Below are 24,387 nucleotides of genomic sequence, written 5' to 3' on the forward strand. Positions count from 1 at the left end.
AGATTTTTGATGGAATTGTGACCCCGGGGCTTAGGGATTTTTTCAAAAAAATCTTTTTCTGCCGGTGACGTTGTTGAGGGCTGATTTCTTGTCCTGTGATAAAAACCCTTCGGTTTAGACCGCCAAACTTCTCAGGGGAACATTTGCAACCGTTTGGCACCATTTTTGAGTAAATTTCCGAAAGTCAGATTTTTGCTGAAATTGTGACCCCGGGGCTTAGGGATTTTTTCAAAAAAATCTTTTTCTGCCGGTGACGTTGTTTAGGGCTGATTTCTTGTCCTGTGATAAAAAGCCTTCTGTTTCGACCGCCAAACCTCTCAGGGAAGCATTTGCAACCGTTTGGCAACATTTTTGAGTGAATGGCCGAAAGTCAAAATTTTGATGAAATTGTGACCCCGGGGCTTAGGGAATTTTTCAAAAGAATCTTTTCTGCCGGTGAAGTTGTTTAGGGCTGATTTCTTGTCCTGTGATAAAAAGCCTTCTGTTTCGACCGCCAAACCTCTCAGGGGAACATTTGCAACTGTTTGGCACCATTTTTGAGTAAATTTCCGAAAGTCAGATTTTTGATGAAATTGTGACCCCGGGGCTTAGGGATTTTTTCAAAAAAATCTTTTTCTGCCGGTGACGTTGTTGAGGGCTGATTTCTTGTCCTGTGATAAAAAGCCTTCGGTTTAGACCGCCAAACTTCTCAGGGGAACATTTGCAACCGTTTGGCACCATTTTTGAGTAAATTCCCGAAAGTCAGATTTTTGCTGAAATTGTGACCCCGGGGCTTAGGGATTTTTTCAAAAAAATCTTTTTCTGCCGGTGAAGTTGTTTAGTGCTGATTTCTTGTCCTGTGACAAAAAGCCTTCTGTTTTGACCGCCAAACCTCTAAGGGGAACATTTGCAACAGTTTGGAACCATTTTTGAGTAACTTGCCGAAAGTCAGATTTTTGCTGAAATTGTGACCCCGGGGCTTAGGGATTTTTTCAAAAAAATCTTCTTCTGCCAGTGACGTTGTTTAGGGCTGATTTCTTGTCCTGTGGTAAAAAGCCTTCGGTTTCGACTGCCAAACCTCTCAGGGGAACATTTGCAACCGTTTGGCAACATTTTTGAGTGAATGGCCGAAAGTCAAAATTTTGATGAAATTGTGACTCCGGGGCTTAGGGATTTTTTCAAAAAAATCTTTTTCTGCCAGTGACGTTCTTTAGGGCTGATTTCTTGTCCTGTGGTAAAAAGCCTTCTGTTTCGACCGCCAAACCTCTCAGGGGAACATGTGCAACCGTTTGGCAACATTTTTGAGTGAATGGCCGAAAGTCAAAATTTTGATGAAATTGTGACTCCGGGGCTTAGGGATTTTTTCAAAAAAATCTTTTTCTGCCAGTGATGTTGTTTAGGGCTGATTTCTTGTCCTGTGGTAAAAAGCCTTCTGTTTCGACCGCCAAACCTCTCAGGGGAACATTTGCAACCATATGGCACCATTTTTGAGTAAATTTCCGAAAGTCAGATTTTTGATGGAATTGTGACCCCGGGGCTTAGGGATTTTTTCAAAAAAATCTTTTTCTGCCGGTGACGTTGTTGAGGGCTGATATCTTGTCCTGTGATAAAAACCCTTCTGTTTTGACCGCCAAACCTCTAAGGGGAACATTTGCAACCGTTTGGCACCATTTTTGAGTAAATTGCCGAAAGTCAGATTTTTGCTGAAATTGTGACCCCGGGGCTTAGGGATTTTTTCAAAAAAATCTTTTTCTGCCGGTGACGTTGTTTAGGGCTGATTTCTTGTCCTGTGGTAAAAAGCCTTCTGTTTCGACCGCCAAACCTCTCAGGCAAGCATTTGCAACCGTTTGGCAACATTTTTGAGTGAATGGCCGAAAGTCAGATTTTTGCTGAAATTGTGACCCCGGGGCTTAGGGATTTTTTCAAAAAAATCTTCTTCTGCCAGTGACGTTGTTTAGGGCTGATTTCTTGTCCTGTGGTAAAAAGCCTTCGGTTTCGACTGCCAAACCTCTCAGGGGAACATTTCCAACCGTTTGGCAACATTTTTGAGTGAATGGCCGAAAGTCAAAATTTTGATGAAATTGTGACTCCGGGGCTTAGGGATTTTTTCAAAAAAATCTTTTTCTGCCAGTGACGTTGTTTAGGGCTGATTTCTTGTCCTGTGGTAAAAAGCCTTCTGTTTCGACCGCCAAACCTCTCAGGGGAACATTTGCAACCGTATGGCACCATTTTTGAGTAAATTCCCGAAAGTCAGATTTTTGCTGGAATTGTGACCCCGGGGCTTAGGGATTTTTTCAAAAAAATCTTTTTCTGCCGGTGACGTTGTTGAGGGCTGATTTCTTGTCCTGTGATAAAAACCCTTCGGTTTAGACCGCCAAACTTCTCAGGGGAACATTTGCAACCGTTTGGCACCATTTTTGAGTAAATTTCCGAAAGTCAGATTTTTGATGGAATTGTGACTCCGGGGCTTAGGGATTTTTTCAAAAAAATCTTTTTCTGCCAGTGACGTTGTTTAGGGCTGATTTCTTGTCCTGTGGTAAAAAGCCTTCTGTTTCGACCGCCAAACCTCTCAGGGGAACATGTGCAACCGTTTGGCAACATTTTTGAGTGAATGGCCGAAAGTCAAAATTTTGATGAAATTGTGACTCCGGGGCTTAGGGATTTTTTCAAAAAAATCTTTTTCTGCCAGTGATGTTGTTTAGGGCTGATTTCTTGTCCTGTGGTAAAAAGCCTTCTGTTTCGACCGCCAAACCTCTCAGGGGAACATTTGCAACCATATGGCACCATTTTTGAGTAAATTTCCGAAAGTCAGATTTTTGATGGAATTGTGACCCCGGGGCTTAGGGATTTTTTCAAAAAAATCTTTTTCTGCCGGTGACGTTGTTGAGGGCTGATATCTTGTCCTGTGATAAAAACCCTTCTGTTTCGACCGCCAAACCTCTCAGGGGAACATTTGCAACCGTTTGGCACCATTTTTGAGTAAATTTCCGAAAGTCAGATTTTTGATGAAATTGTGACCCCGGGGCTTAGGGATTTGTTCAAAAAAATCTTTTTCTGCCGGTGACGTTGTTGAGGGCTGATTTCTTGTCCTGTGATAAAAAGCCTTCTGTTTTGACCGCCAAACCTCTAAGGGGAACATTTGCAACAGTTTGGAACCATTTTTGAGTAACTTGCCGAAAGTCAGATTTTTGCTGAAATTTTGACCCCGGGGCTTAGGGATTTTTTCAAAAAAAATCTTTTTCTGCCGGTGATGTTGTTTAGGGCTGATTTCTTGTCCTGTGGTAAAAAGCCTTCTGTTTCGACCGCCAAACCTCTCAGGGGAACATTTGCAACCATATGGCACCATTTTTGAGTACATTTCCGAAAGTCAGATTTTTGATGGAATTGTGACCCCGGGGCTTAGGGATTTTTTCAAAAAAATCTTTTTCTGCCGGTGACGTTGTTGAGGGCTGATATCTTGTCCTGTGATAAAAACCCTTCTGTTTTGACCGCCAAACCTCTAAGGGGAACATTTGCAACCGTTTGGCAACATTTTTGAGTGAATGGCCGAAAGTCAAAATTTTGATGAAATTGTGACTCCGGGGCTTAGGGATTTTTTCAAAAAAATCTTTTTCTGCCAGTGACGTTGTTTAGGGCTGATTTCTTGTCCTGTGGTAAAAAGCCTTCTGTTTCGACCGCCAAACCTCTCAGGGGAACATTTGCAACCGTATGGCACCATTTTTGAGTAAATTCCCGAAAGTCAGATTTTTGCTGGAATTGTGACCCCGGGGCTTAGGGATTTTTTCAAAAAAATCTTTTTCTGCCGGTGACGTTGTTTAGGGCTGATTTCTTGTCCTGTGGTAAAAAGCCTTCTGTTTCGACCGCCAAACCTCTCAGGGAAGCATTTGCAACCGTTTGGCAACATTTTTGAGTGAATGGCCGAAAGTCAGATTTTTGCTGAAATTGTGACCCCGGGGCTTAGGGAATTTTTCAAAAGAATCTTTTCTGCCGGTGAAGTTGTTTAGGGCTGATTTCTTGTCCTGTGATAAAAAGCCTTCTGTTTCGACCACCAAACCTCTCAGGGGAACATTTGCAACCGTTTGGCACCATTTTTGAGTAAATTTCCGAAAATCAGATTTTTGCTGAAATTGTGACCCCGGGGCTTAGGGATTTTTTCAAAAAAATCTTTTTCTGCCGGTGAAGTTGTTTAGTGCTGATTTCTTGTCCTGTGACAAAAAGCCTTCTGTTTTGACCGCCAAACCTCTCAGGGGAACATTTGCAACCGTTTGGCACCATTTTTGAGTAAATTGCCGAAAGTCAGATTTTTGCTGAAATTGTGACCCCGGGGTTTAGGGATTTTTTCAAAAAAATCTTCTTCTGCCAGTGACGTTGTTTAGTGCTGATTTCTTGTCCTGTGGTAAAAAGCCTTCTGTTTCGACCGCCAAACCTCTAAGGGGAACATTTGCAACCGTTTGGCACCATTTGTGAGTAAATTGCCGAAAGTCAGATTTTTGCTGAAATTGTGACCCCGGGGCTTAGGGATTTTTTCAAAAGAATCTTTTCTGCCGGTGAAGTTGTTTAGGGCTGATTTCTTGTCCTGTGATAAAAAGCCTTCTGTTTCGACCGCCAAACCTCTCAGGGGAACATTTGCAACCGTTTGGCACCATTTTTGAGTAAATTGCCGAAAGTCAGATTTTTGCTGAAATTGTGACCCCGGGGTTTAGGGATTTTTTCAAAAAAATCTTCTTCTGCCAGTGACGTTGTTTAGTGCTGATTTCTTGTCCTGTGGTAAAAAGCCTTCTGTTTCGACCGCCAAACCTCTAAGGGGAACATTTGCAACCGTTTGGCACCATTTGTGAGTAAATTGCCGAAAGTCAGATTTTTGCTGAAATTGTGACCCCGGGGCTTAGGGATTTTTTCAAAAGAATCTTTTCTGCCGGTGAAGTTGTTTAGGGCTGATTTCTTGTCCTGTGATAAAAAGCCTTCTGTTTCGACCGCCAAACCTCTCAGGGGAACATTTGCAACCGTTTGGCACCATTTTTGAGTAAATTGCCGAAAGTCAGATTTTTGCTGAAATTGTGACCCCGGGGCTTAGGGATTTTTTCAAAAAAATCTTTTTCTGCCGGTGAAGTTGTTTAGTGCTGATTTCTTGTCCTGTGACAAAAAGCCTTCTGTTTCCACCGCCAAACCTCTAAGGGGAACATTTGCAACAGTTTGGAACCATTTTTGAGTAAATTGCCGAAAGTCAGATTTTTGCTGAAATTGTGACCCCGGGGCTTAGGGATTTTTTCAAAAAAATCTTTTTCTGCCGGTGACGTTGTTTAGGGCTGATTTCTTGTCCTGTGGTAAAAAGCCTTCTGTTTCGACCGCCAAACCTCTCAGGGAAGCATTTGCAACCGTTTGGCAACATTTTTGAGTGAATGGCCGAAAGTCAGATTTTTGCTGAAATTGTGACCCCGGGGCTGAGGGATTTTTTCAAAAAAATCTTCTTCTGCCAGTGACGTTGTTTAGGGCTGATTTCTTGTCCTGTGGTAAAAAGCCTTCGGTTTCGACTGCCAAACCTCTCAGGGGAACATTTCCAACCGTTTGGCAACATTTTTGAGTGAATGGCCGAAAGTCAAAATTTTGATGAAATTGTGACTCCGGGGCTTAGGGATTTTTTCAAAAAAATCTTTTTCTGCCAGTGACGTTGTTTAGGGCTGATTTCTTGTCCTGTGGTAAAAAGCCTTCTGTTTCGACCGCCAAACCTCTCACGGGAACATTTGCAACCGTATGGCACCATTTTTGAGTAAATTCCCGAAAGTCAGATTTTTGCTGGAATTGTGACCCCGGGGCTTAGGGATTTTTTCAAAAAAATCTTTTTCTGCCGGTGACGTTGTTGAGGGCTGATTTCTTGTCCTGTGATAAAAACCCTTCGGTTTAGACCGCCAAACTTCTCAGGGGAACATTTGCAACCGTTTGGCACCATTTTTGAGTAAATTTCCAAAAGTCAGATTTTTGATGGAATTGTGACCCCGGGGCTTAGGGATTTTTTCAAAAAAATCTTTTTCTGCCGGTGACGTTGTTGAGGGCTGATTTCTTGTCCTGTGATAAAAACCCTTCGGTTTAGACCGCCAAACTTCTCAGGGGAACATTTGCAACCGTTTGGCACCATTTTTGAGTAAATTGCCGAAAGTCAGATTTTTGCTGAAATTGTGACCCCGGGGCTTAGGGATTTTTTCAAAAAAATCTTTTTCTGCCGGTGACGTTGTTTAGGGCTGATTTCTTGTCCTGTGATAAAAAGCCTTCTGTTTCGACCGCCAAACCTCTCAGGGAAGCATTTGCAACCGTTTGGCAACATTTTTGAGTGAATGGCCGAAAGTCAAAATTTTGATGAAATTGTGACCCCGGGGCTTAGGGAATTTTTCAAAAGAATCTTTTCTGCCGGTGAAGTTGTTTAGGGCTGATTTCTTGTCCTGTGATAAAAAGCCTTCTGTTTCGACCGCCAAACCTCTCAGGGGAACATTTGCAACCGTTTGGCACCATTTTTGAGTAAATTTCCGAAAGTCAGATTTTTGATGAAATTGTGACCCCGGGGCTTAGGGATTTTTTCAAAAAAATATTTTTCTGCCGGTGAAGTTGTTTAGGGCTGATTTCTTCTCCTGTGATAAAAAGCCTTCTGTTTCGACCGCCAAACCTCTCAGGGGAACATTTGCAACCGTTTGGCACCATTTTTGAGTAAATTTCCGAAAGTCAGATTTTTGATGAAATTGTGACCCCGGGGCTTAGGGATTTTTTCAAAAAAATCTTTTTCTGCCGGTGACGTTGTTGAGGGCTGATTTCTTGTCCTGTGATAAAAACCCTTCGGTTTAGACCGCCAAACTTCTCAGGGGAACATTTGCAACCGTTTGGCACCATTTTTGAGTAAATTTCCGAAAGTCAGATTTTTGATGGAATTGTGACTCCGGGGCTTAGGGATTTTTTCAAAAAAATCTTTTTCTGCCAGTGACGTTGTTTAGGGCTGATTTCTTGTCCTGTGGTAAAAAGCCTTCTGTTTCGACCGCCAAACCTCTCAGGGGAACATGTGCAACCGTTTGGCAACATTTTTGAGTGAATGGCCGAAAGTCAAAATTTTGATGAAATTGTGACTCCGGGGCTTAGGGATTTTTTCAAAAAAATCTTTTTCTGCCAGTGATGTTGTTTAGGGCTGATTTCTTGTCCTGTGGTAAAAAGCCTTCTGTTTCGACCGCCAAACCTCTCAGGGGAACATTTGCAACCATATGGCACCATTTTTGAGTAAATTTCCGAAAGTCAGATTTTTGATGGAATTGTGACCCCGGGGCTTAGGGATTTTTTCAAAAAAATCTTTTTCTGCCGGTGACGTTGTTGAGGGCTGATATCTTGTCCTGTGATAAAAACCCTTCTGTTTCGACCGCCAAACCTCTCAGGGGAACATTTGCAACCGTTTGGCACCATTTTTGAGTAAATTTCCGAAAGTCAGATTTTTGATGAAATTGTGACCCCGGGGCTTAGGGATTTTTTCAAAAAAATCTTTTTCTGCCGGTGACGTTGTTGAGGGCTGATTTCTTGTCCTGTGATAAAAAGCCTTCTGTTTTGACCGCCAAACCTCTAAGGGGAACATTTGCAACAGTTTGGAACCATTTTTGAGTAACTTGCCGAAAGTCAGATTTTTGCTGAAATTGTGACCCCGGGTCTTAGGGATTTTTTCAAAAAAAATCTTTTTCTGCCGGTGATGTTGTTTAGGGCTGATTTCTTGTCCTGTGGTAAAAAGCCTTCTGTTTCGACCGCCAAACCTCTCAGGGGAACATTTGCAACCATATGGCACCATTTTTGAGTACATTTCCGAAAGTCAGATTTTTGATGGAATTGTGACCCCGGGGCTTAGGGATTTTTTCAAAAAAATCTTTTTCTGCCGGTGACGTTGTTGAGGGCTGATATCTTGTCCTGTGATAAAAACCCTTCTGTTTTGACCGCCAAACCTCTAAGGGGAACATTTGCAACCGTTTGGCAACATTTTTGAGTGAATGGCCGAAAGTCAAAATTTTGATGAAATTGTGACTCCGGGGCTTAGGGATTTTTTCAAAAAAATCTTTTTCTGCCAGTGACGTTGTTTAGGGCTGATTTCTTGTCCTGTGGTAAAAAGCCTTCTGTTTCGACCGCCAAACCTCTCAGGGGAACATTTGCAACCGTATGGCACCATTTTTGAGTAAATTCCCGAAAGTCAGATTTTTGCTGGAATTGTGACCCCGGGGCTTAGGGATTTTTTCAAAAAAATCTTTTTCTGCCGGTGACGTTGTTGAGGGCTGATTTCTTGTCCTGTGATAAAAACCCTTCGGTTTAGACCGCCAAACTTCTCAGGGGAACATTTGCAACCGTTTGGCACCATTTTTGAGTAAATTTCCGAAAGTCAGATTTTTGATGGAATTGTGACTCCGGGGCTTAGGGATTTTTTCAAAAAAATCTTTTTCTGCCAGTGACGTTGTTTAGGGCTGATTTCTTGTCCTGTGGTAAAAAGCCTTCTGTTTCGACCGCCAAACCTCTCAGGGGAACATGTGCAACCGTTTGGCAACATTTTTGAGTGAATGGCCGAAAGTCAAAATTTTGATGAAATTGTGACTCCGGGGCTTAGGGATTTTTTCAAAAAAATCTTTTTCTGCCAGTGATGTTGTTTAGGGCTGATTTCTTGTCCTGTGGTAAAAAGCCTTCTGTTTCGACCGCCAAACCTCTCAGGGGAACATTTGCAACCATATGGCACCATTTTTGAGTAAATTTCCGAAAGTCAGATTTTTGATGGAATTGTGACCCCGGGGCTTAGGGATTTTTTCAAAAAAATCTTTTTCTGCCGGTGACGTTGTTGAGGGCTGATATCTTGTCCTGTGATAAAAACCCTTCTGTTTTGACCGCCAAACCTCTAAGGGGAACATTTGCAACCGTTTGGAACCATTTTTCAGTAAATTGCCGAAAGTCAGATTTTTGCTGAAATTGTGACCCCGGGGCTTAGGGATTTTTTCAAAAAAATCTTTTTCTGCCGGTGACGTTGTTTAGGGCTGATTTCTTGTCCTGTGGTAAAAAGCCTTCTGTTTCGACCGCCAAACCTCTCAGGGAAGCATTTGCAACCGTTTGGCAACATTTTTGAGTGAATGGCCGAAAGTCAGATTTTTGCTGAAATTGTGACCCCGGGGCTTAGGGATTTTTTCAAAAAAATCTTCTTCTGCCAGTGACGTTGTTTAGGGCTGATTTCTTGTCCTGTGGTAAAAAGCCTTCGGTTTCGACTGCCAAACCTCTCAGGGGAACATTTCCAACCGTTTGGCAACATTTTTGAGTGAATGGCCGAAAGTCAAAATTTTGATGAAATTGTGACTCCGGGGCTTAGGGATTTTTTCAAAAAAATCTTTTTCTGCCAGTGACGTTGTTTAGGGCTGATTTCTTGTCCTGTGGTAAAAAGCCTTCTGTTTCGACCGCCAAACCTCTCAGGGGAACATTTGCAACCGTATGGCACCATTTTTGAGTAAATTCCCGAAAGTCAGATTTTTGCTGGAATTGTGACCCCGGGGCTTAGGGATTTTTTCAAAAAAATCTTTTTCTGCCGGTGACGTTGTTGAGGGCTGATTTCTTGTCCTGTGATAAAAACCCTTCGGTTTAGACCGCCAAACTTCTCAGGGGAACATTTGCAACCGTTTGGCACCATTTTTGAGTAAATTTCCGAAAGTCAGATTTTTGATGGAATTGTGACCCCGGGGCTTAGGGATTTTTTCAAAAAAATCTTTTTCTGCCGGTGACGTTGTTGAGGGCTGATATCTTGTCCTGTGATAAAAACCCTTCTGTTTTGACCGCCAAACCTCTAAGGGGAACATTTGCAACAGTTTGGAACCATTTTTGAGTAAATTGCCGAAAGTCAGATTTTTGCTGAAATTGTGACCCCGGGGCTTAGGGATTTTTTCAAAAAAATCTTTTTCTGCCGGTGACGTTGTTTAGGGCTGATTTCTTGTCCTGTGGTAAAAAGCCTTCTGTTTCGACCGCCAAACCTCTCAGGGAAGCATTTGCAACCGTTTGGCAACATTTTTGAGTGAATGGCCGAAAGTCAAAATTTTGCTGAAATTGTGACCCCGGGGCTTAGGGAATTTTTCAAAAGAATCTTTTCTGCCGGTGAAGTTGTTTAGGGCTGATTTCTTGTCCTGTGATAAAAAGCCTTCTGTTTCGACCGCCAAACCTCTCAGGGGAACATTTGCAACCGTTTGGCACCATTTTTGAGTAAATTTCCGAAAATCAGATTTTTGCTGAAATTGTGACCCCGGGGCTTAGGGATTTTTTCAAAAAAATCTTTTTCTGCCGGTGAAGTTGTTTAGTGCTGATTTCTTGTCCTGTGACAAAAAGCCTTCTGTTTTGACCGCCAAACCTCTCAGGGGAACATTTGCAACCGTTTGGCACCATTTTTGAGTAAATTGCCGAAAGTCAGATTTTTGCTGAAATTGTGACCCCGGGGTTTAGGGATTTTTTCAAAAAAATCTTCTTCTGCCAGTGACGTTGTTTAGTGCTGATTTCTTGTCCTGTGGTAAAAAGCCTTCTGTTTCGACCGCCAAACCTCTAAGGGGAACATTTGCAACCGTTTGGCACCATTTGTGAGTAAATTGCCGAAAGTCAGATTTTTGCTGAAATTGTGACCCCGGGGCTTAGGGATTTTTTCAAAAGAATCTTTTCTGCCGGTGAAGTTGTTTAGGGCTGATTTCTTGTCCTGTGATAAAAAGCCTTCTGTTTCGACCGCCAAACCTCTCAGGGGAACATTTGCAACCGTTTGGCACCATTTTTGAGTAAATTGCCGAAAGTCAGATTTTTGCTGAAATTGTGACCCCGGGGTTTAGGGATTTTTTCAAAAAAATCTTCTTCTGCCAGTGACGTTGTTTAGTGCTGATTTCTTGTCCTGTGGTAAAAAGCCTTCTGTTTCGACCGCCAAACCTCTAAGGGGAACATTTGCAACCGTTTGGCACCATTTGTGAGTAAATTGCCGAAAGTCAGATTTTTGCTGAAATTGTGACCCCGGGGCTTAGGGATTTTTTCAAAAGAATCTTTTCTGCCGGTGAAGTTGTTTAGGGCTGATTTCTTGTCCTGTGATAAAAAGCCTTCTGTTTCGACCGCCAAACCTCTCAGGGGAACATTTGCAACCGTTTGGCACCATTTTTGAGTAAATTGCCGAAAGTCAGATTTTTGCTGAAATTGTGACCCCGGGGCTTAGGGATTTTTTCAAAAAAATCTTTTTCTGCCGGTGAAGTTGTTTAGTGCTGATTTCTTGTCCTGTGACAAAAAGCCTTCTGTTTCGACCGCCAAACCTCTAAGGGGAACATTTGCAACAGTTTGGAACCATTTTTGAGTAAATTGCCGAAAGTCAGATTTTTGCTGAAATTGTGACCCCGGGGCTTAGGGATTTTTTCAAAAAAATCTTTTTCTGCCGGTGACGTTGTTTAGGGCTGATTTCTTGTCCTGTGGTAAAAAGCCTTCTGTTTCGACCGCCAAACCTCTCAGGGAAGCATTTGCAACCGTTTGGCAACATTTTTGAGTGAATGGCCGAAAGTCAGATTTTTGCTGAAATTGTGACCCCGGGGCTTAGGGATTTTTTCAAAAAAATCTTCTTCTGCCAGTGACGTTGTTTAGGGCTGATTTCTTGTCCTGTGGTAAAAAGCCTTCGGTTTCGACTGCCAAACCTCTCAGGGGAACATTTCCAACCGTTTGGCAACATTTTTGAGTGAATGGCCGAAAGTCAAAATTTTGATGAAATTGTGACTCCGGGGCTTAGGGATTTTTTCAAAAAAATCTTTTTCTGCCAGTGACGTTGTTTAGGGCTGATTTCTTGTCCTGTGGTAAAAAGCCTTCTGTTTCGACCGCCAAACCTCTCAGGGGAACATTTGCAACCGTATGGCACCATTTTTGAGTAAATTCCCGAAAGTCAGATTTTTGCTGGAATTGTGACCCCGGGGCTTAGGGATTTTTTCAAAAAAATCTTTTTCTGCCGGTGAAGTTGTTTAGGGCTGATTTCTTGTCCTGTGATAAAAAGCCTTCTGTTTCGACCGCCAAACCTCTCAGGGGAACATTTGCAACCGTTTGGCACCATTTTTGAGTAAATTGCCGAAAGTCAGATTTTTGCTGAAATTGTGACCCCGGGGCTTAGGGATTTTTTCAAAAAAATCTTTTTCTGCCGGTGAAGTTGTTTAGTGCTGATTTCTTGTCCTGTGACAAAAAGCCTTCTGTTTCGACCGCCAAACCTCTAAGGGGAACATTTGCAACAGTTTGGAACCATTTTTGAGTAACTTGCCGAAAGTCAGATTTTTGCTGAAATTGTGACCCCGGGGCTTAGGGATTTTTTCAAAAAAATCTTCTTCTGCCAGTGACGTTGTTTAGGGCTGATTTCTTGTCCTGTGGTAAAAAGACTTCGGTTTCGACTGCCAAACCTCTCAGGGGAACATTTCCAACCGTTTGGCAACATTTTTGAGTGAATGGCCGAAAGTCAAAATTTTGATGAAATTGTGACTCCGGGGCTTAGGGATTTTTTCAAAAAAATCTTTTTCTGCCAGTGACGTTGTTTAGGGCTGATTTCTTGTCCTGTGGTAAAAAGCCTTCTGTTTCGACCGCCAAACCTCTCAGGGGAACATTTGCAACCGTATGGCACCATTTTTGAGTAAATTCCCGAAAGTCAGATTTTTGCTGGAATTGTGACCCCGGGGCTTAGGGAATTTTTCAAAAAAATCTTTTTCTGCCGGTGACGTTGTTGAGGGCTGATTTCTTGTCCTGTGATAAAAACCCTTCGGTTTAGACCACCAAACTTCTCAGGGGAACATTTGCAACCGTTTGGCACCATTTTTGAGTAAATTCCCGAAAGTCAGATTTTTGCTGAAATTGTGACCCCGGGGCTTAGGGATTTTTTCAAAAAAATCTTTTTCTGCCGGTGACGTTGTTTAGTGCTGATTTCTTGTCCTGTGATAAAAAGCCTTCGGTTTAGACCGCCAAACTTCTCAGGGGAACATTTGCAACCGTTTGGCACCATTTTTGAGTAACTTGCCGAAAGTCAGATTTTTGCTGAAATTGTGACCCCGGGGCTTAGGGATTTTTTCAAAAAAATCTTTTTCTGCCGGTGAAGTTGTTTAGTGCTGATTTCTTGTCCTGTGATAAAAAGCCTTCTGTTTTGACGGCCAAACCTCTCAGGGGAACATTTGCAACCGTTTGGCACCATTTTTGAGTAAATTGCCGAAAGTCAGATTTTTGCTGAAATTGTGACCCCGGGGTTTAGGGATTTTTTCAAAAAAATCTTCTTCTGCCAGTGACGTTGTTTAGTGCTGATTTCTTGTCCTGTGGTAAAAAGCCTTCTGTTTCGACCGCCAAACCTCTAAGGGGAACATTTGCAACCGTTTGGCACCATTTGTGAGTAAATTGCCGAAAGTCAAAATTTTGATGAAATTGTGACTCCGGGGCTTAGGGATTTTTTCAAAAAAATCTTTTTCTGCCAGTGACGTTGTTTAGGGCTGATTTCTTGTCCTGTGGTAAAAAGCCTTCTGTTTCGACCGCCAAACCTCTCAGGGGAACATTTGCAACCGTATGGCACCATTTTTGAGTAAATTCCCGAAAGTCAGAATTTTGCTGGAATTGTGACCCCGGGGCTTAGGGATTTTTTCAAAAAAATCTTTTTCTGCCGGTGACGTTGTTGAGGGCTGATTTCTTGTCCTGTGGTAAAAAGCCTTCTGTTTTGACCGCCAAACCCCTAAGGGGAACATTTGCAACCGTTTGGAACCATTTTTGAGTAACTTGCCGAAAGTCAGATTTTTGCTGAAATTGTGACCCCGGGGCTTAGGGATTTTTTCAAAAAAATCTTTTCTGCCGGTGAAGTTGTTTAGGGCTGATTTCTTGTCCTGTGATAAAAAGCCTTCTGTTTCGACCGCCAAACCTCTCAGGGGAACATTTGTAACCGTTTGGCACCATTTGTGAGTAAATTGCCGAAAGTCAGATTTTTGCTGAAATTGTGACCCCGGGGCTTAGGGATTTTTTCAAAAAAATCTTTTTCTGCCAGTGACGTTGTTTAGGGCTGATTTCTTGTCCTGTGACAAAAAGCCTTCTGTTTCGACCACCAAACCTCTCAGGGGAGCATTTGCAACCGTTTGTCAACATTTTTGAGTGAATGGCCGAAAGTCAAAATTTTGCTGAAATTGTGACCCCGGGGCTTAGGGATTTTTTCAAAAAAGTCTTTTTCTGCCGGTGAAGTTGTTTAGGGCTGATTTCTTGTCCTGTGATAAAAAGCCTTCTGTTTCGACCGCCAAACCTCTCAGGGGAACATTTGCAACCGTATGGCACCATTTTTGAGTAAATTTCCGAAAGTCAGATTTTTGCTGAAATTGTGACCCTGGGGTTTAGGGATTTTTTCAAAAAAATCTTTTTCTGCCAGTGACGTTGTTTAGGGCTGATTTCTTGTCCTGTGGTAAAAAGCCTTCTGTTTCGACCACCAAACCTCTCAGGGGAGCATTTGCAACCGTCTGGCAACATTTTTGAGTGAATGGCCGAAAGTCAAAATTTTGATGAAATTGTGACCCCGGGGCTTAGGGATTTTTTCAAAAAAATCTTTTTCTGCCGGTGAAGTTGTTTAGGGCTGATTTCTTCTCCTGTGATAAAAAGCCTTCTGTTTCGACTGCCAAACCTCTAAGGGGAACATTTGCAACCGTTTGGAACCATTTTTGAGTAACTTGCCGAAAGTCAGATTTTTGCTGAAATTGTGACCCCGGGGCTTAGGGATTTTTTCATAAAAATCTTCTTCTGCCAGTGACGTTGTTTAGTGCTGATTTCTTGTCCTGTGGTAAAAAGCCTTCTGTTTCGACCGCCAAACCTCTAAGGGGAACATTTGCAACCGTTTGGCACCATTTGTGAGTAAATTGCCGAAAGTCAAAATTTTGATGAAATTGTGACCCCGGGGCTTAGGGATTTTTTCAAAAAAATCTTTTTCTGCCAGTGACGTTGTTTAGGGCTGATTTCTTGTCCTGTGGTAAAAAGCCTTCTGTTTCGACCGCCAAACCTCTCAGGGGAACATTTGCAACCGTATGGCACCATTTTTGAGTAAATTCCCGAAAGTCAGATTTTTGCTGGAATTGTGACCCCGGGGCTTAGGGAATTTTTCAAAAAAATCTTTTTCTGCCGGTGACGTTGTTGAGGGCTGATTTCATGTCCTGTGATAAAAACCCTTCGGTTTAGACCACCAAACTTCTCAGGGGAACATTTGCAACCGTTTGGCACCATTTTTGAGTAAATTCCCGAAAGTCAGATTTTTGCTGAAATTGTGACCCCGGGGCTTAGGGATTTTTTCAAAAAAATCTTTTTCTGCCGGTGACGTTGTTTAGTGCTGATTTCTTGTCCTGTGATAAAAAGCCTTCGGTTTAGACCGCCAAACTTCTCAGGGGAACATTTGCAACCGTTTGGCACCATTTTTGAGTAACTTGCCGAAAGTCAGATTTTTGCTGAAATTGTGACCCCGGGGCTTAGGGATTTTTTCAAAAAAATCTTTTTCTGCCGGTGAAGTTGTTTAGTGCTGATTTCTTGTCCTGTGATAAAAAGCCTTCTGTTTTGACGGCCAAACCTCTCAGGGGAACATTTGCAACCGTTTGGCACCATTTTTGAGTAAATTGCCGAAAGTCAGATTTTTGCTGAAATTGTGACCCCGGGGTTTAGGGATTTTTTCAAAAAAATCTTCTTCTGCCAGTGACGTTGTTTAGTGCTGATTTCTTGTCCTGTGGTAAAAAGCCTTCTGTTTCGACCGCCAAACCTCTAAGGGGAACATTTGCAACCGTTTGGCACCATTTGTGAGTAAATTGCCGAAAGTCAGATTTTTGCTGAAATTGTGACCCCGGGGCTTAGGGAATTTTTCAAAAGAATCTTTTCTGCCGGTGAAGTTGTTTAGGGCTGATTTCTTGTCCTGTGATAAAAAGCCTTCTGTTTCGACCGCCAAACCTCTCAGGGGAACATTTGCAACCGTTTGGCACCATTTTTGAGTAAATTGCCGAAAGTCAGATTTTTGCTGAAATTGTGACCCCGGGGCTTAGGGATTTTTTCAAAAAAATCTTTTTCTGCCGGTGAAGTTGTTTAGTGCTGATTTCTTGTCCTGTGACAAAAAGCCTTCTGTTTCGACCGCCAAACCTCTAAGGGGAACATTTGCAACAGTTTGGAACCATTTTTGAGTAACTTGCCGAAAGTCAGATTTTTGCTGAAATTGTGACCCCGGGGCTTAGGGATTTTTTCAAAAAAATCTTCTTCTGCCAGTGACGTTGTTTAGGGCTGATTTCTTGTCCTGTGGTAAAAAGCCTTCGGTTTCGACTGCCAAACCTCTCAGGGGAACATTTCCAACCGTTTGGCAACATTTTTGAGTGAATGGCCGAAAGGTAAAATTTTGATGAAATTGTGACTCCGGGGCTTAGGGATTTTTTCAAAAAAATCTTTTTCTGCCAGTGACGTTGTTTAGGGCTGATTTCTTGTCCTGTGGTAAAAAGCCTTCTGTTTCGACCGCCAAACCTCTCAGGGGAACATTTGCAACCGTATGGCACCATTTTTGAGTAAATTCCCGAAAGTCAGATTTTTGCTGGAATTGTGACCCCGGGGCTTAGGGATTTTTTCAAAAAAATCTTTTTCTGCCGGTGACGTTGTTGAGGGCTGATTTCTTGTCCTGTGATAAAAACCCTTCGGTTTAGACCACCAAACTTCTCAGGGGAACATTTGCAACCGTTTGGCACCATTTTTGAGTAAATTCCCGAAAGTCAGATTTTTGCTGAAATTGTGACCCCGGGGCTTAGGGATTTTTTCAAAAAAATCTTTTTCTGCCGGTGAAGTTGTTTAGTGCTGATTTCTTGTCCTGTGGTAAAAAGCCTTCTGTTTTGACCGCCAAACCCCTAAGGGGAACATTTGCAACCGTTTGGAACCATTTTTGAGTAACTTGCCGAAAGTCAGATTTTTGCTGAAATTGTGACCCCGGGGCTTAGGGATTTTTTCAAAAAAATCTTTTCTGCCGGTGAAGTTGTTTAGGGCTGATTTCTTGTCCTGTGATAAAAAGCCTTCTGTTTCGACCGCCAAACCTCTCAGGGGAACATTTGTAACCGTTTGGCACCATTTGTGAGTAAATTGCCGAAAGTCAGATTTTTGCTGAAATTGTGACCCCGGGGCTTAGGGATTTTTTCAAAAAAATCTTTTTCTGCCAGTGACGTTGTTTAGGGCTGATTTCTTGTCCTGTGGTAAAAAGCCTTCTGTTTCGACCACCAAACCTCTCAGGGGAGCATTTGCAACCGTTTGTCAACATTTTTGAGTGAATGGCCGAAAGTCAAAATTTTGCTGAAATTGTGACCCCGGGGCTTAGGGATTTTTTCAAAAAAGTCTTTTTCTGCCGGTGAAGTTGTTTAGGGCTGATTTCTTGTCCTGTGATAAAAAGCCTTCTGTTTCGACCGCCAAACCTCTCAGGGGAACATTTGCAACCGTATGGCACCATTTTTGAGTAACTTGCCGAAAGTCAGATTTTTGCTGAAATTGTGACCCCGGGGCTTAGGGATTTTTTCAAAAAAATCTTTTTCTGCCGGTGACGTTGTTGAGGGCTGATTTCTTGTCCTGTGATAAAAACCCTTCGGTTTAGACCACCAAACTTCTCAGGGGAACATTTGCAACCGTTTGGCACCATTTTTGAGTAAATTCCCGAAAGTCAGATTTTTGCTGAAATTGTGACCCCGGGGCTTAGGGATTTTTTCAAAAAAATCTTTTTCTGCCGGTGACGTTGTTTAGTGCTGATTTCTTGTCCTGTGATAAAAAGCCTTCGGTTTAGACCGCCAAACTTCTCAGGGGAACATTTGCAACCGTTTGGCACCATTTTTGAGTAACTTGCCGAAAGTCAGATTTTTGCTGAAATTGTGACCCCGGGGCTTAGGGATTTTTTCAAAAAAATCTTTTTCTGCCGGTGAAGTTATTTAGTGCTGATTTCTTGTCCTGTGATAAAAAGCCTTCTGTTTTGACGGCCAAACCTCTCAGGGGAACATTTGCAACCGTTTGGCACCATTTTTGAGTAAATTGCCGAAAGTCAGATTTTTGCTGAAATTGTGACCCCGGGGTTTAGGGATTTTTTCAAAAAAATCTTCTTCTGCCAGTGACGTTGTTTAGTGCTGATTTCTTGTCCTGTGGTAAAAAGCCTTCTGTTTCGACCGCCAAACCTCTAAGGGGAACATTTGCAACCGTTTGGCACCATTTGTGAGTAAATTGCCGAAAGTCAAAATTTTGATGAAATTGTGACTCCGGGGCTTAGGGATTTTTTCAAAAAAATCTTTTTCTGCCAGTGACGTTGTTTAGGGCTGATTTCTTGTCCTGTGGTAAAAAGCCTTCTGTTTCGACCGCCAAACCTCTCAGGTGAACATTTGCAACCGTATGGCACCATTTTTGAGTAAATTCCCGAAAGTCAGATTTTTGCTGGAATTGTGACCCCGGGGCTTAGGGATTTTTTCAAAAAAATCTTTTTCTGCCGGTGACGTTGTTGAGGGCTGATTTCTTGTCCTGTGATAAAAACCCTTCGGTTTAGACCACCAAACTTCTCAGGGGAACATTTGCAACCGTTTGGCACCATTTTTGAGTAAATTCCCGAAAGTCAGATTTTTGCTGAAATTGTGACCCCGGGGCTTAGGGATTTTTTCAAAAAAATCTTTTTCTGCCGGTGAAGTTGTTTAGTGCTGATTTCTTGTCCTGTGGTAAAAAGCCTTCTGTTTTGACCGCCAAACCCCTAAGGGGAACATTTGCAACCGTTTGGAACCAGTTTTGAGTAACTTGCCGAAAGTCAGATTTTTGCTGAAATTGTGACCCCGGGGCTTAGGGATTTTTTCAAAAAAATCTTTTCTGCCGGTGAAGTTGTTTAGGGCTGATTTCTTGTCCTGTGATAAAAAGCCTTCTGTTTCGACCGCCAAACCTCTCAGGGGAACATTTGTAACCGTTTGGCACCATTTGTGAGTAAATTGCCGAAAGTCAGATTTTTGCTGAAATTGTGACCCCGGGGCTTAGGGATTTTTTCAAAAAAATCTTTTTCTGCCAGTGACGTTGTTTAGGGCTGATTTCTTGTCCTGTGACAAAAAGCCTTCTGTTTCGACCACCAAACCTCTCAGGGGAGCATTTGCAACCGTTTGTCAACATTTTTGAGTGAATGGCCGAAAGTCAAAATTTTGCTGAAATTGTGACCCCGGGGCTTAGGGATTTTTTCAAAAAAGTCTTTTTCTGCCGGTGAAGTTGTTTAGGGCTGATTTCTTGTCCTGTGATAAAAAGCCTTCTGTTTCGACCGCCAAACCTCTCAGGGGAACATTTGCAACCGTATGGCACCATTTTTGAGTAAATTTCCGAAAGTCAGATTTTTGCTGAAATTGTGACCCTGGGGTTTAGGGATTTTTTCAAAAAAATCTTTTTCTGCCAGTGACGTTGTTTAGGGCTGATTTCTTGTCCTGTGGTAAAAAGCCTTCTGTTTCGACCACCAAACCTCTCAGGGGAGCATTTGCAACCGTCTGGCAACATTTTTGAGTGAATGGCCGAAAGTCAAAATTTTGATGAAATTGTGACCCCGGGGCTTAGGGATTTTTTCAAAAAAATCTTTTTCTGCCGGTGAAGTTGTTTAGGGCTGATTTCTTCTCCTGTGATAAAAAGCCTTCTGTTTCGACTGCCAAACCTCTAAGGGGAACATTTGCAACCGTTTGGAACCATTTTTGAGTAACTTGCCGAAAGTCAGATTTTTGCTGAAATTGTGACCCCGGGGCTTAGGGATTTTTTCATAAAAATCTTCTTCTGCCAGTGACGTTGTTTAGTGCTGATTTCTTGTCCTGTGGTAAAAAGCCTTCTGTTTCGACCGCCAAACCTCTAAGGGGAACATTTGCAACCGTTTGGCACCATTTGTGAGTAAATTGCCGAAAGTCAAAATTTTGATGAAATTGTGACCCCGGGGCTTAGGGATTTTTTCAAAAAAATCTTTTTCTGCCAGTGACGTTGTTTAGGGCTGATTTCTTGTCCTGTGATAAAAACCCTTCGGTTTAGACCACCAAACTTCTCAGGGGAACATTTGCAACCGTTTGGCACCATTTTTGAGTAAATTCCCGAAAGTCAGATTTTTGCTGAAATTGTGACCCCGGGGCTTAGGGATTTTTTCAAAAAAATCTTTTTCTGCCGGTGACGTTGTTTAGTGCTGATTTCTTGTCCTGTGATAAAAAGCCTTCGGTTTAGACCGCCAAACTTCTCAGGGGAACATTTGCAACCGTTTGGCACCATTTTTGAGTAACTTGCCGAAAGTCAGATTTTTGCTGAAATTGTGACCCCGGGGCTTAGGGATTTTTTCAAAAAAATCTTTTTCTGCCGGTGAAGTTGTTTAGTGCTGATTTCTTGTCCTGTGATAAAAAGCCTTCTGTTTTGACGGCCAAACCTCTCAGGGGAACATTTGCAACCGTTTGGCACCATTTTTGAGTAAATTGCCGAAAGTCAGATTTTTGCTGAAATTGTGACCCCGGGGTTTAGGGATTTTTTCAAAAAAATCTTCTTCTGCCAGTGACGTTGTTTAGTGCTGATTTCTTGTCCTGTGGTAAAAAGCCTTCTGTTTCGACCGCCAAACCTCTAAGGGGAACATTTGCAACCGTTTGGCACCATTTGTGAGTAAATTGCCGAAAGTCAGATTTTTGCTGAAATTGTGACCCCGGGGCTTAGGGAATTTTTCAAAAGAATCTTTTCTGCCGGTGAAGTTGTTTAGGGCTGATTTCTTGTCCTGTGATAAAAAGCCTTCTGTTTCGACCGCCAAACCTCTCAGGGGAACATTTGCAACCGTTTGGCACCATTTTTGAGTAAATTGCCGAAAGTCAGATTTTTGCTGAAATTGTGACCCCGGGGCTTAGGGATTTTTTCAAAAAAATCTTTTTCTGCCGGTGAAGTTGTTTAGTGCTGATTTCTTGTCCTGTGACAAAAAGCCTTCTGTTTCGACCGCCAAACCTCTAAGGGGAACATTTGCAACAGTTTGGAACCATTTTTGAGTAACTTGCCGAAAGTCAGATTTTTGCTGAAATTGTGACCCCGGGGCTTAGGGATTTTTTCAAAAAAATCTTCTTCTGCCAGTGACGTTGTTTAGGGCTGATTTCTTGTCCTGTGGTAAAAAGCCTTCGGTTTCGACTGCCAAACCTCTCAGGGGAACATTTCCAACCGTTTGGCAACATTTTTGAGTGAATGGCCGAAAGTCAAAATTTTGATGAAATTGTGACTCCGGGGCTTAGGGATTTTTTCAAAAAAATCTTTTTCTGCCAGTGACGTTGTTTAGGGCTGATTTCTTGTCCTGTGGTAAAAAGCCTTCTGTTTCGACCGCCAAACCTCTCAGGGGAACATTTGCAACCGTATGGCACCATTTTTGAGTAAATTCCCGAAAGTCAGATTTTTGCTGGAATTGTGACCCCGGGGCTTAGGGATTTTTTCAAAAAAATCTTTTTCTGCCGGTGACGTTGTTGAGGGCTGATTTCTTGTCCTGTGATAAAAACCCTTCGGTTTAGACCACCAAACTTCTCAGGGGAACATTTGCAACCGTTTGGCACCATTTTTGAGTAAATTCCCGAAAGTCAGATTTTTGCTGAAATTGTGACCCCGGGGCTTAGGGATTTTTTCAAAAAAATCTTTTTCTGCCGGTGAAGTTGTTTAGTGCTGATTTCTTGTCCTGTGGTAAAAAGCCTTCTGTTTTGACCGCCAAACCCCTAAGGGGAACATTTGCAACCGTTTGGAACCATTTTTGAGTAACTTGCCGAAAGTCAGATTTTTGCTGAAATTGTGACCCCGGGGCTTAGGGATTTTTTCAAAAAAATCTTTTCTGCCGGTGAAGTTGTTTAGGGCTGATTTCTTGTCCTGTGATAAAAAGCCTTCTGTTTCGACCGCCAAACCTCTCAGGGGAACATTTGTAACCGTTTGGCACCATTTGTGAGTAAATTGCCGAAAGTCAGATTTTTGCTGAAATTGTGACCCCGGGGCTTAGGGATTTTTTCAAAAAAATCTTTTTCTGCCAGTGACGTTGTTTAGGGCTGATTTCTTGTCCTGTGGTAAAAAGCCTTCTGTTTCGACCACCAAACCTCTCAGGGGAGCATTTGCAACCGTTTGTCAACATTTTTGAGTGAATGGCCGAAAGTCAAAATTTTGCTGAAATTGTGACCCCGGGGCTTAGGGATTTTTTCAAAAAAGTCTTTTTCTGCCGGTGAAGTTGTTTAGGGCTGATTTCTTGTCCTGTGATAAAAAGCCTTCTGTTTCGACCGCCAAACCTCTCAGGGGAACATTTGCAACCGTATGGCACCATTTTTGAGTAAATTTCCGAAAGTCAGATTTTTGCTGAAATTGTGACCCTGGGGTTTAGGGATTTTTTCAAAAAAATCTTTTTCTGCCAGTGACGTTGTTTAGGGCTGATTTCTTGTCCTGTGGTAAAAAGCCTTCTGTTTCGACCACCAAACCTCTCAGGGGAGCATTTGCAACCGTCTGGCAACATTTTTGAGTGAATGGCCGAAAGTCAAAATTTTGATGAAATTGTGACCCCGGGGCTTAGGGATTTTTTCAAAAAAATCTTTTTCTGCCGGTGAAGTTGTTTAGGGCTGATTTCTTCTCCTGTGATAAAAAGCCTTCTGTTTCGACTGCCAAACCTCTAAGGGGAACATTTGCAACCGTTTGGAACCATTTTTGAGTAACTTGCCGAAAGTCAGATTTTTGCTGAAATTGTGACCCCGGGGCTTAGGGATTTTTTCATAAAAATCTTCTTCTGCCAGTGACGTTGTTTAGTGCTGATTTCTTGTCCTGTGGTAAAAAGCCTTCTGTTTCGACCGCCAAACCTCTAAGGGGAACATTTGCAACCGTTTGGCACCATTTGTGAGTAAATTGCCGAAAGTCAGATTAGGGATTTTTTCAAAAGAATCTTTTCTGCCGGTGAAGTTGTTTAGGGCTGATTTCTTGTCCTGTGATAAAAAGCCTTCTGTTTCGACCGCCAAACCTCTCAGGGGAACATTTGCAACCGTTTGGCACCATTTGTGAGTAAATTGCCGAAAGTCAGATTTTTGCTGAAATTGTGACCCCGGGGCTTAGGGATTTTTTCAAAAAAATATTTTTCTGCCAGTGACGTTGTTTAGGGCTGATTTCTTGTCCTGTGGTAAAAAGCCTTCTGTTTCGACCACCAAACCTCTCAGGGGAGCATTTGCAACCGTTTGGCACCATTTTTTAGTAAATTGCCGAAAGTCAGATTTTTGCTGAAATTGTGACCCTGGGGTTTAGGGATTTTTTCAAAAAAATCTTTTTCTGCCAGTGACGTTGTTTAGGGCTGATTTCTTGTCCTGTGGTAAAAAGCCTTCTGTTTCGACCACCAAACCTCTCAGGGGAGCATTTGCAACCATTTGGCAACATTTTTGAGTGAATGGCCGAAAGTCAAAATTTTGATGAAATTGTGACCTTGGGGCTTAGGGATTTTTTCAAAAAAATCTTTTTCTGCCGGTGACGTTGTTGAGGGCTGATTTCTTGTCCTGTGATATAAAGCCTTCGGTTTCGACCGCCAAACCTCTCAGGGGAACATTTGCAACCGTATGGCACCATTTTTGAGTAAATTCCCGAAAGTCAGATTTTTTCTGGAATTGTGACCCCGGGGCTTAGGGATTTTTTCAAAAAAATCTTTTTCTGCCGGTGACGTTGTTTAGGGCTGATTTCTTGTCCTGTGGTAAAAACCCTTCGGTTTAGACCACCAAACTTCTCAGGGGAACATTTGCAACCGTTTGGCACCATTTTTGAGTAAATTCCCGAAAGTCAGATTTTTGCTGAAATTGTGACCCCGGGGCTTAGGGATTTTTTCAAAAAAATCTTCTTCTGCCAGTGACGTTGTTTAGGGCTGATTTCTTGTCCTGTGGTAAAAAGCCTTCGGTTTCGACTGCCAAACCTCTCAGGGGAACATTTCCAACCGTTTGGCAACATTTTTGAGTGAATGGCCGAAAGTCAAAATTTTGATGAAATTGTGACTCCGGGGCTTAGGGATTTTTTCAAAAAAATCTTTTTCTGCCAGTGACGTTGTTTAGGGCTGATTTCTTGTCCTGTGGTAAAAAGCCTTCTGTTTCGACCGCCAAACCTCTCAGGGGAACATTTGCAACCGTATGGCACCATTTTTGAGTAAATTCCCGAAAGTCAGATTTTTGCTGGAATTGTGACCCCGGGGCTTAGGGATTTTTTCAAAAAAATCTTTTTCTGCCGGTGACGTTGTTGAGGGCTGATTTCTTGTCCTGTGATAAAAACCCTTCGGTTTAGACCACCAAACTTCTCAGGGGAACATTTGCAACCGTTTGGCACCATTTTTGAGTAAATTCCCGAAAGTCAGATTTTTGCTGAAATTGTGACCCCGGGGCTTAGGGATTTTTTCAAAAAAATCTTTTTCTG

Source organism: Podarcis muralis, chromosome 4 (genome assembly GCF_964188315.1).
Source record: "Podarcis muralis chromosome 4, rPodMur119.hap1.1, whole genome shotgun sequence".
NCBI lineage: Eukaryota > Metazoa > Chordata > Lepidosauria > Squamata > Lacertidae > Podarcis > Podarcis muralis.